General features: G+C 33.6%; 1 protein-coding gene across 1 annotated transcript in view; it reads left to right on the forward strand.

The window, feature by feature from the left end:
• Positions 1–12,500, forward strand: part of LOC136855409 (uncharacterized) — an 866,344-nt gene that overhangs the window by 42,924 nt on the left and 810,920 nt on the right. The window contains 1 exon segment of the mRNA XM_067132403.1: positions 7,654–7,722. The gene's annotated coding sequence lies outside the window, so the exon portion shown is untranslated.

Genomic DNA, 12,500 nt, shown 5'->3' on the forward strand with positions numbered 1-12,500 from the left:
CACATAAACCATAACATTATGTAGCAGACTGCACTCCGGCTGTTCTCCGTTTGCATGCTTCTTTTTAGACAGTTAGTTTTGTTTGCTGGTATTTCTGTTTCCTTTATTCAGTAATTGTCGTCCCTCCTGCGTTGTGCTGGTTTCCGAAGTCTGTAGTTTCCTTTTGTACGTGTATCTATCTGTATATGTTTTAGCATACAAGCGCGTGCACACATATACACATACATATATTTATATGTATGTATGTTTATATATTCATATATTTATATATTATATATACACTATAAAATATATATGTACTGTATATATATATATATATATATATATGTATGTATATATATATATTCATATATTTATATATATATATGTAAATGTATGTATATGTATGTTTGTATGTTCATATATTTATATTATATATACACTAAATATATATGTATGTTTGTATATGTGTATATATATATATATATATATATATATATATATATATATATATATATATATATATATGTATCTACTGGTCCCTTTTACCATATACGATTATTCATTAAAGCCATAATGACCTGTTAACTATATTATTCTCACTGTGTGAAGATATACAAACTTTGAATCCAAATGAAGAACAAATGAAGGCATCATCCCCGCAATATCTGTCACATGAACCTATCTTGCGTGGGTTTGAATCCCTCCACGGGAATTAAGGTTTCCTCATTTGTTCTTTTAGGTTTAGTGTTCATAGTGATGAGCGGGTCCACAAAATGGGATCTTTCCTAGATAGTGACCCCCAAGGGTTTTAACCCGGTATGTATCCACCTTTGCGGCGTGTTTAGTACAAGGCCGTTGGGGATGACCGTAAAAACATAAACAAAAGAATGTAAATATCATAAAGATAATGACCTCCAAGAAACATTAGTCCTAGATGACGATCCCCGAAAACCCTTGGCGGTCACTATCTAGGACAGATCCAAAAGAAGTAATGGAATCGAAGAGTTAAGAAAACGTTGCGGCTATTTCATTATACAATATGAAATATGAAATAACATGCAACTTTTTCCCAATGAGGGGGTGGCTTCAGAACGCGTTTACCTATAGTAAACAATATGATGGATGGAAGCTTTCTTGAATAACCACTGGCATTATCAGAAAGCTTGGTAAACAGGAACTAATCTATTTTTTTCCCCTTTAATAGCATCCCTCGTCCGGTAATGTCTGATAATTCCTCACAGTCCTTGATCTTTAGAGAGTGGATGACAGAGCCATCTGTTGGATGGATGGATTATCCATCTCCATAAAACCAGCCCCACCAGTGAATTTCCTTTTCAATAAATGTATAACCAATAAATTGAATAGCGACCGTGGCGTTTTGAAGTATGGGATGCCAGCCGAGTGGACTTCTTTTTCGGGACGGTCTTCCGGATTATCTTTTAGCGTTGGCACGTTTTCACTTTTTATCACCCGAGAGCTCAAGAGTTTCAGCCATATTTTGTAAGGTGGGTTTTCAGGATTGGGTTTTTTCGGGAAGGCGTTAAGACGCACACAATTTTTCCCCAGTGTGAATCTAGATAGATTTATTATTTTAGAAATGTGATATCGTGTGTGTATTGTAGTAACTGTATGTATTTGTTTATCTGCCTGTTTACGTTTTTATGTATGATTGTTTGTATATATTTTTGTATGTATGCATAGCCATAAATTCATACAGATGAAACAGCAATGGTGGCATCCGTATCGGGAGGGATGAAAAGGTTCCAACTTTTGTCTGCTGTGTAAGATATGACCTGCCTGAAATTAGTTTAGTGTAACATTGTTATCGCGCCCCCGTCCATTTCTCATGGACTTGACAAGTCTTTTCCTCCAGCGGCTTTTTATATCTTGATCTATGGACGTATACTCTGGTAACTTTCCTTTCGGGTTTTCCCCAGTAATTTTTTTTTCCTCTGAGCGTTCAGCTGGAACGAGGATATGTGCAGGAAACGGGTGACGAAGCCGTAAGTCATTTATTTATTCATCCGTTGCCTTTCATAATTCAGCGGGAGTATGCTTTTTTTTTTTTTCATACGTTCTCCCTTCCGCTCACTCATACAAGCAACCCTCGACCCCCTTTATTTCTGTCGTCATCTATCTATCTATCTGTCTATTTATCTATCTATCTATCTGTGTGTCCATCCATCTATCCAATATATATACATATACTGTGTATATATATACTCGCATATATGAATGTATATGTATATATGTATATATATATATATATATATATATATATATATATATATATATACACACATATATGCAGTATATGCATATGCATATATATATATGCTAGTGGTTGAGTATATATATAATATATATGTACACATGCATATATGTATATTATATATACACACAGACACGCATTTATATATATATATGTGTGTGTGTGTATCAGGGAGAGAGAGAGAGAGAGAGAAATTTATGTTAATTAACCTATATTTAGAACAAATAATTCGGCTTTCATGCAACCCGTTTCCGAATATCTATATAGAAATAACGCCAAAGAAAATCTTTTCTCATATATATGTGTATATACAGTATATATGTATATTTGTATATATATATATATATATATATATATATATATATATATATATATATAAATATTTATATACACATATATGTATAAATATTTATATACAGAGAGATGTGAGAGAGAGAGAGAGAGAGAGAGAGATTTATGTGAAGTAACCTATATTTAGAACAAATAATCCGGCTTTCACGAAACCTCGTTCCCAAAATATCTTTTCTCTGAATATTGAAAAAGAAAAAAATTCTAATGATGTACTTGGAGAAAAACAAGTAACTTTATTGTCTTTAGAGGTGGAGGATTTGTTTTGCGGGAAAAGAAGAGAACTTGAAAATTTAATCCTGCTGCGGCAGAGTCTCCATGAACGCGTTTCTCTTCGCCTGAAACATGTTTGGGTGGAAAAGAAAAACGCTTTCGGTAGAAGAGCAAAGGTCAAAGGTCACGGAGTCGCCAGGTTGTAAGAATTTTCATCGCTATAAGTAACAGTTTATTTTGTTGTAGGCTGTTTCCATGATTTTTACTTTCTTACAACGAATTTGGAATGCTATAATAAGAAAACCTTTTATACTGTAGTATTTTTGTTTAATTAAGGTTGAAGTATTGCAAGTTTGTTATATACCGTATTTTACTTTGGTATTATCGCTCTTCTTCCATTTATCTTATACCCATATCTCCTTAAATAGGTGGGAGTTGGGCCTCTCGTTTTCTTTCCTTAGATTTCTCTACTAGTTAATAGTTAACTAAATGTGGCATCGAATGTACGATACTGCAACCTTAGCATCAAAAGAATAAAACGCGTTGAATGTTCACATTAATAAATTGCTTAAATGTATAAAGCATATATAAATGTATATATATATATATATATATATATATACTTTCTACATTTATACATACATACATATATATATATATATATATATATATATATATATATATATATATATTAATTGGATAAAAAGAGTAAAAAGGCTTAGTGTTAAAGCAATAAGAATAAATTTTCTAATTTGTCCGTAAACCAAGTGTGACTGCCTCTTTTTGGTGAAGAATAGCTTATTGTTGGGATTGTAGTTTATTGCATATTATTTGTGGCTTTAAAAGTAGGCAATCCTGTTGCTACTGATACCGGTTGAAGTAAGTAGAAAATGGGTTGGATTTCATTGCATATGCTGGTAAATGTGTACTTGAGTCTCTTACAGGTAATCTTCTAACAGTGTACTTAAATGAGTAAATAAAAACATGTAATTTATACATATTCGACTTTAATAACCACAATGCCCCGTAACGTCTCGATTTCTTCACACTTTTTGAATACGCTTGTCTCAACGCAGCCTAAGATCCGAACGAAGAACCAAATTAGGAAATTCTGACGCCCGTGGCTAGAATCGAACCCGCACCTAGAATATCAGAACGAGGTAACGCTAACCACCGGACCGTGATGAAGAGTGCAAGTCTATTCCCGGGAACATACATCTATCGAATTCAGATACATTTACTAGATCAGAAATAGACTCATCCTTAGTATTGATGCCAAATACTTAATCGTTTCTTTTAGGAGGATATATTTATACATATAATCTACTTGTCAGTTTTTGCCAGATACGTGTGCAGTAGTATTTGTCACAGTGCCCTTTTGACTTCATGAAATCTTCCCACTTATTGGATGCGTTTTTTGTACAAGGTAGTTTGAACACTTTTTCATATATATATATATATATATATATATATATATATATGTATGTATATATGTATGTATGTATATATACACATATATATACATATCTACTCAATGATGCAATAGAGAGAGAGAGAGAGAGAGAGAGAGAGAGAGAGAGAGAGAGAGAGAGAGAGAGAGAAACGTTCATTCTGTGAAAGGAGAAAATTATGGTTTCAATAAGAAGTTATTCCGTAAAGTAGACGTCTCAGTATGTAAATATACATACACACATATATATACACATAGATACAGTATATATGTATGTATGAATGTATGTATGTGTGTGTATATATGTACAGTATGTATGTCCATATATAAACATTCGAACACCGTTTTGTCCGTACACTTCTGGGAATTCATATAAAAAATTTCATATAAAACACCGAACAATGCAATTGCTGACGGCGTTGCACTGGTTGAGGAGCGCGAGGATGTGTCCGTTTTCAGAGGCTTTAGATTTGACAGGAGGGATTATCGTAGATCCCTTGGACTCGGTTGTGGCTCAGAGCTCTTGAATACCTTCTATGACAGGCTGCACACACACACACACACACACACACACACACACACACATCTTAGTTATTTTGATAAATTATTCTTCCAATTTTATGTTGGGGTGTGCAATGGGATTAAGTTAATTTTTACCATTTTGTTTTTGCCTGTGTTGCTAAATTTATTTACACAGTAAAATTGTTGTCATATTTTATCAAGCTCCCATAAATTGTATATAAATGTATACACTCAAAACACACATTCACACAAACACATATATATGTAGTGTATATATATAATGTATATGTATATATTTATATATTAAACACTTTTACTGTGTCCTAAGAATATGTAAAGGTCACAAATTTATATTAAGCATTGGGAGGGACAGCTTCCTTATTTCATTTCGAATAATCAACTGATGACAGTACGAGTCGGAGTAAAAGATGAGCAGATATATAATCATGAATACTTGTAACTATCGGTTAAGAAAATTGGTTGCATTGCATCCAAAAATGTCAAGGGAAACACCACCGTTGTCTCTAAGGCACAGAGAATGATGAATATCTAGTGGTATAGTGGTCAGTGTTGTGGAATGCCTCTCAGATGTCGCGGGTTCGCGTCTCCCCCAGGGCTATGAAAAATCACTGGCTCTGTATCGTGATCAGTTGCTGCTGCAGGGGTCTGCGGTGGGAAGTTGAAACCAACCTTATTTGGAAGCTTGAATTTCAAGTCAATGGTCCATGTGTGCTTGTTCCATGTGAATAGGTTTCATCTACTGAAATAATAATAATAATAATAATAATAATAATAATAATAATAATAATAATAATAATAATAATAATAATAATAATAAAAGTACAATGCGTCTCTAAAACCCCGTAAAAAAAATAAAATGCATGGATACACAGATATTTCAAATTATAACAATTTTCAGCTCATTTTTCCAGTATCCATTGTATGAATTGCAATTTTTGTTACTCACCGATTCCGTGGTCTTGTTGAAATACAATATTGTTGTTATTTCCTCTTCTGATTGAATCTTTTGATCCCTGTTTCAAATCGGTCGTTTCTCCTGTGTAAACTGTCAGCCTCATTTACCAGTCAGTATAGGTCTATTCTCCGTAGCGGGGTAGAGCTGTCAGTGAACCTCATGCGGTGCACTGTAGGCATTACTTGAGCTTCTTTGCAACGTGCCTTCTGCCCCTAGCTGCAACTCCTTTCGTTCCTTTTACTGTGCCTCCTTTCATATTCTCTTTCCTCCGTCTTACTTTCCACCTTCTCCAAGCAGTTTGTTCATAGTAAAACTGCGAGGTTTTCCTCTTATTACACTTTCAAACCTTTTACTGTCAGTTTCCGTTTCAGTGCTGAATGGCCTCATAGGTCCCAGTGCTTGCCCTTTGGTCTAAATTCTATATTCAGTTCAATTCTATAAGGTCTGTCCTTGCTAAGAGGCCTTCGGATAGTTTTCAAATCCTCATTCCATAGAAAATAGCATTTTGTTTTCCGTTATATTATTTTTAGATGATATTTTGTGTGAATTGTTTACTTACTGTCACATTAACTGCTTGCGTAATTCCGTTTTTATGGTTGTTTTTCTTTCATTATTATCCCTACTGAAGTTATCATATTTGCATATATATATATATATATATATATATATATATATATATATATATATATATATATATATATATATATATATATATATTGTATTTTATATGCGTATACGTTCATAACAATTAATAGCAGTTTGCTGAAATATACTTGCAACTTTGCGTGTAAACAAATTCAGCATCACAGGCAAATACACATACATATATAATATATATGTTTGTGCATTTGTGTGTAAATATATATATATATATATACACACACACACATACATATAAAGGAAGGAGGACATTCTAGTGTTCTTTATAAAGTACAGTTCATTCTAATAACACTATAAAACATTTTATGTCCCATTCTTAAAGTTGTAAAAGAAAAATACAATTTAAGCTAAAAGAGACTGATGCATAAAAATGACAAAATGCATTACAAAAGCAATAGTAAAATATTAAAAAAAAATTACAAAGGCCAAAGTATACCGACTAGGTCAGAAAGTGATGACTGAGTGACACGCAGGGTTTGCCGAGTTCAGACACACACACAAGAGACGGACAAAGGAGTTGACGTAGTCTGAGTATTTCACCAGGAGCCAAGTGTTTGATGAACAGCGGTTGAAGATCGGACACGTGATGGTTATTTTGAGCCTAACTAGCAATTTTAAAATCTTTGTGGTCGATGTTGTATTTACATTTTCTGACTTGACAGTTTTACGCCTCTTCTGTAACTTAAGACACGATGAGTGTCACGGTTTGGAAAGGAAATTGATTGATTCTCCGTAGCACATTGCATGCGTATATATATATATATATATATATATATATATATATATATATATATATATATATATGTGTATATGCGCGCGCATATAATATTTGTGCGTTTGGATAAGTAGATATACTCTACATCAACGAAAGTAGAGGAGAATGCACGCTTATAAAATTAATTAATGATTTCTTGTTCGATTAGGTAAAATTTAAGCTCTCTGCCTATACTTATTTTAGAGTTTTAGGTTCTTAGCTGAATTTCATTCACTTATATATATATATATATATATATATATATATATATATATATATATATATATATATATATATATATATGTGTGTGTGTGTGTGTGTGTGTATGTATTCTGAACTTATTGATACAGTAAGAATTAATGGTGCTCTCTTTTTCCTGAGTATAATTACTGCACATATATTTTTATATATATTGAGTTTTTTAATATGATTGTAGTTATAAGAATGAATTCTGATATGTTTCTCTTTTCCCTCAGGTAAGACTCGAAAACACAGGATGCCGGAATCTGGTTGTTATAGTCGGATGTCCTAGATTATTGGAAAAGGTAGGCCTATTCCTCCTAGTAACTGTTCTTAAGATAGGTGCCCCTTGCTATCAACATGTTTGTTTTGTGAGGCGTTGTTCATTAATATTCTTGACCTATGTTGGTGAACTCTCTCTCTCTCTCTCTCTCTCTCTCTCTCTCTCTGGTCCCTCGTTTTGTAACTGCTATTTACGAACAATATTAAACACTTCATAAATCGCCCGTGTAGACTTTACAAATAAAATCTGTTTTTCTGTTTGTTTACTTTGCTAGAGTACGTACCTGCCTTCCTCGACATCGCCGAAGCGTTTTATTAATTATTATCACAAACATCTGATAGTTTTAGGCCTAAGCTAGGCCTAGATTTGAGTCTTCATCGTCATTAACAATTGATACCGCCTTGAAGGTCCCGTTAGGCTTAGCGGGAAGTTGATTTTTTTTCCCCACGTTTTAGGTTTTTGGGGCATCCGGTGTAGAATTTTATTTTCGTTTCATTTATTGATTTTTTTTTTTTTACTTTTCATTAGCGGTAATGGAAAGGTCGTATTGGAGGCGATGTAAAAAAAAATATTTCTGATGTTTCATTATTTCTTTGCTATAGATAACTTAGTTTTACGAAATGTAGATTGTGTATATATGTGTATAATTAAACACTTACATTTGTGAGCCTATGTACAGTAGATGTAACTAGATGACAGTATGATTAATATCCAGGTGTTTAAAATATGCCGCGTGAAGAGCAAAAATGTCTCCATATTTTTTTTTTTTTTAGACAGGAAGTGTTGGAGTGACATTTTATTCCGTAATGTCATCGTAGACGAGTATTTTTCATTTCTTAATGAGATTTTATTTCGTAATGTTATCGTAGATTAGGTGGAGTATTTTTCATTTCTTTCTGTTAGCAATAGTAAGCGAGTTGGATCATTTCCGTAGGGCGGCTGGAAACCTAATAGATTTGTATAAGTTTTCGTAATCTTCAAGAGTAGGGAAGGTAGAATGGCTTTTTGGTTACGATGGAAAATGAAAGATTGTTTCTGACTTTTTATAAAAAACATAATAATATGTTTTTGACAGATCAGATATGCCCCCCAAAAAGTCGGGTTTAGAGTCCCTCCCTCCCATTAAAGAATGCTTGTTATGACGATTGCTTGCAAGAAATTGGTAGTTTTGTACTACTCCTTACCATTTGAACTCCCGTAGTGACGATTGCTTGCAAGAAATTGGTAGTTTTGTACTACTCTTTGCCATTTGAACTCCCGGAGGGGGCGGCGGTTGTGCCGTCAGTGCACCTCACGGGATGCACTGTAGGCATTACTAAAGGTTTTTTGCAGCGTCCCTTCGGCCCCTAGCTGCAACCCCTTTCATTCCTTTTACTGTACCTCCATTGATATTATCTATCTCCCATCTTGCTATCCACCCTCTCCTAAAAAGATGGTGCAACAGCGAGGTTTTCCTCTTGTTACACCTTTCAAACCTACCTACCTTCAATTTCCTTTCCAGCACTGAATAACCTCATAGGTCCCAGTGCTAGGCCTTTGGCCTAAACTCTATATTCCATTCCGTACGATTTGAATGGCAGCAATTGACTTTGCTTCAGTCACCTGCTGCGATGTTGCTGTCCCTTCCAGCCCCATTTTCAATTCTTATAAAACTTTTCTTTGAAGGATTGAGTTTGGTTGGTTGTTCTTAATAGGGCTAGGCGACTTTCTCTTGTGTTCTTTATTTGCAGTCGGTTTTTTCGGGCGTCGATCGTATACATTCTGCTGTGGCTGAACCTTCAATATATGTGTATATATATACATGTATATATATATGTATATATATATATATATAAAATAGTATATAGTATATATATAAAAATATATATATATATATATATATATATATATATATATATATATATATATATATATATATATATATATATATATATATATATAGAGTGCTGAGATTGGCTGTATTGGTTTTTGTGAAATTAGATTCTGCAGGTTAGCGCGTTTCAAATGAAGGCTTTATGACTTTGAAAAATATTAGCAAAATAATGTATAAATGTCGCTCTTCATTTGTACAGTCATAGTAAAAATATGCCGAATGAAACTAAGAAGTGAACAGTTCTTGCTATGATTAATTCTAATGTCTAGCAACGCATATCAGAAAGATTAAAGGAGATCAAATGGAATTTTGTAATAATACCTATTAGCATTCCCAAAATTAATATATCACGTACAGCCAGGGACACAAAGCAATAAATTTTTTGGTTCCAAGTTTCAATATCTTGTTACAAGAGAGCTATCGCTCAGCATCACTAGAAAGAGATGTCTGAATCAAATGAAGCACCTCCCTTTATTTAGATTTACAGGGAGAGAGAGAGAGAGAGAGTTTCCATGGAAATTTTGTTGCTGTCTGCCATTTTATCTTTTACTTTTTCTGGCTTTCACTTTTTCTAACTTTTTCCCGTTTTTATCAAGTTTTATCCACAGAGATACACACAGTTCGTGCACCCATACACACACACACACACATTTTATGTGCATGCATGTGTGTGTGTTTGTATGTGTGTATATGTCCATTTTTTCATACATAAATACACACACATCTATATATATATATATATATATATATATATATATATATATATATATATATATATATATATATATATATATATATATATATATATATATATATATATATATATATATATATATATATATATATATATATATATATATATAATGTGTGTGTATGCGTGCGCGAATTTATATGTGTCTCTTTGGTTGAAACTTGAGAAAAACGGAAAGTTAGAAAAAGTAAAAATAAAATGGCAGATAGTAACAAAATTTCCATGGAAACTCTCTCTCTCTCTCTCTCTCTCTCTCTCTCTCTCTCTCTCTCTCTGTAAAATTAAATAAAGGGAAGTGCTTCATTTAATTCAGACATCTCTTTCTAGTGATGCCGAGGTATAGCTCTGTTGTAACAAGATATTGAAACTTGGAACCAAAAGAATAGTTTCCATTTTAAGGAACTTTTAAAAATTTATTGCTTTGTGTCTCTGGCTGTAAGTGTTTTGTTAATTTTAGGAATGCTAATAGTTATTATTATAATATTCCATTTGATTATAAGATTGATCTACTTTAACCTTTCTGATATGCGGTGTTAGAAATTAGAATTAATCATAGCAAGAAGCAGTCACTTCTTAGTTTCATTCGTCATATTTTTACGATGATTGTACAAATGAAGAACGATATTTTGAAACTATTACTAATATTTTTCAAAGTGATAAAGACTTCATTTGAAACGCGCAAACCTACAGAACCTAATTTCCACAAAAACTAATGCAGCCAGTCTCAGCGCTTATTAATAATATCTCCCGAGATGACCAAAGAAACTGAAACCAAGCTCATTTCTATAAGGCAGTCGGATATAGAGTCAGCACTACTAGGGTTGTGATAAACTCTAGATTCATGTACATCGTATCTGCTAAAAATTTCTTAAAGTTTCATGGCACTGGCAATAACAGTTATTCTGGAAGCCACATTCTATAATTACCAGCCATTCTGCATGCTTGTGCAGTCTTTTGACTGGTTGAGTAAATCAGCCCATTTTTTCTTAAATGAGTTTCAGCCCATGGTTACGTTCAGTACAGACTCAGATGAATAAAAACATAAAACCTGTGATTTTAACTTAAAATCATTCGCATATAACCAGCAAAGAAAACGAGAAAAGTATAATCAACAACATAAAATGTATAGGCTTAGTAAGATCCATAACTAAACAAATAAAAAATGCGCCGAAGTTTCTTGGGCGCAGTCCAGTTTTCTGTACAGCGTATAATGCTGTGTGAAACTTTTAGCTACGACCGGGCAGCGCTCAGTTGCTCCCCAGATGCAGACCAGAGAAGGAGCGTCGGCGACGCTTCCGGAAAGCTGCCAGACGTACGGTCCATGGCTAATCTTAACCTTAAATAAAATAAAAGCTACTGAGGCTAGAGGGCTGCAATTTCTTATGTTCGATGATTGGAGGGTAGGTGACCAACATACCAATTTGCAGCCCTCTAGCCTCTTAAGATCTGAGGGCGGACAGAAAAGTGCGTACGGACAGACAGAGCCATCTCAATAGTTTAGAAAAATAAAACTCTTCAGACCACATGAAGCTATCTAAAAATTCCAGGAGTAAACAAGTCGAGTTTTTGGAGCTGGTACACCTTGCAAAGAAAACCCATTACCACAATAGCTGAAGGTTGACAGTAATGACAGAAGGAAGTATTTTCTTGATAACACTTGAAGCAACTTCGCTCTCCACTGAACCATCCAGGCACACTTTGAGCGTAAGCTCGAAAACTCATACCCAAGAAAGGTGAAAATTGACTAATATAGGAATTGAATGTAATAATCCGCAATTACTAAAAAGAAATGAAACCTAGGGACTTTGGCAAGACCAAGTATGTCAGAAAACTATAAATTGTATTGTTATTATTAAAATAGTTTAACCAGACCACTGAGCTGACTATCAGCTGTCATAGGGCTGCCCGAAGGATTAGGAAGAAATACCAGGTCTAGGCCACAGGCCAAGAATGGGACCAAATAGGAAATTTGAGTGTTGTTGAATGAATGAAAATGAAATTTAAAAGAAAAAAAATTGTACAAGGCATATGATTTTGCACTGGAACACATGCATTCATTAAATACATGTGCTCATGTTTCCGTATATACAAAAATTAAAATTCAGAATAAGTTAAGTAACATTTTTAAATTTGGTTTTTTAAAATTCATTAACCGCCCTTTGGGCTTTTGTATTTT

The sequence above is a fragment of the Macrobrachium rosenbergii genome, chromosome 31 (genome assembly GCF_040412425.1).
Source record: "Macrobrachium rosenbergii isolate ZJJX-2024 chromosome 31, ASM4041242v1, whole genome shotgun sequence".
In the NCBI taxonomy this organism is placed as follows: Eukaryota; Metazoa; Arthropoda; class Malacostraca; order Decapoda; family Palaemonidae; genus Macrobrachium; species Macrobrachium rosenbergii.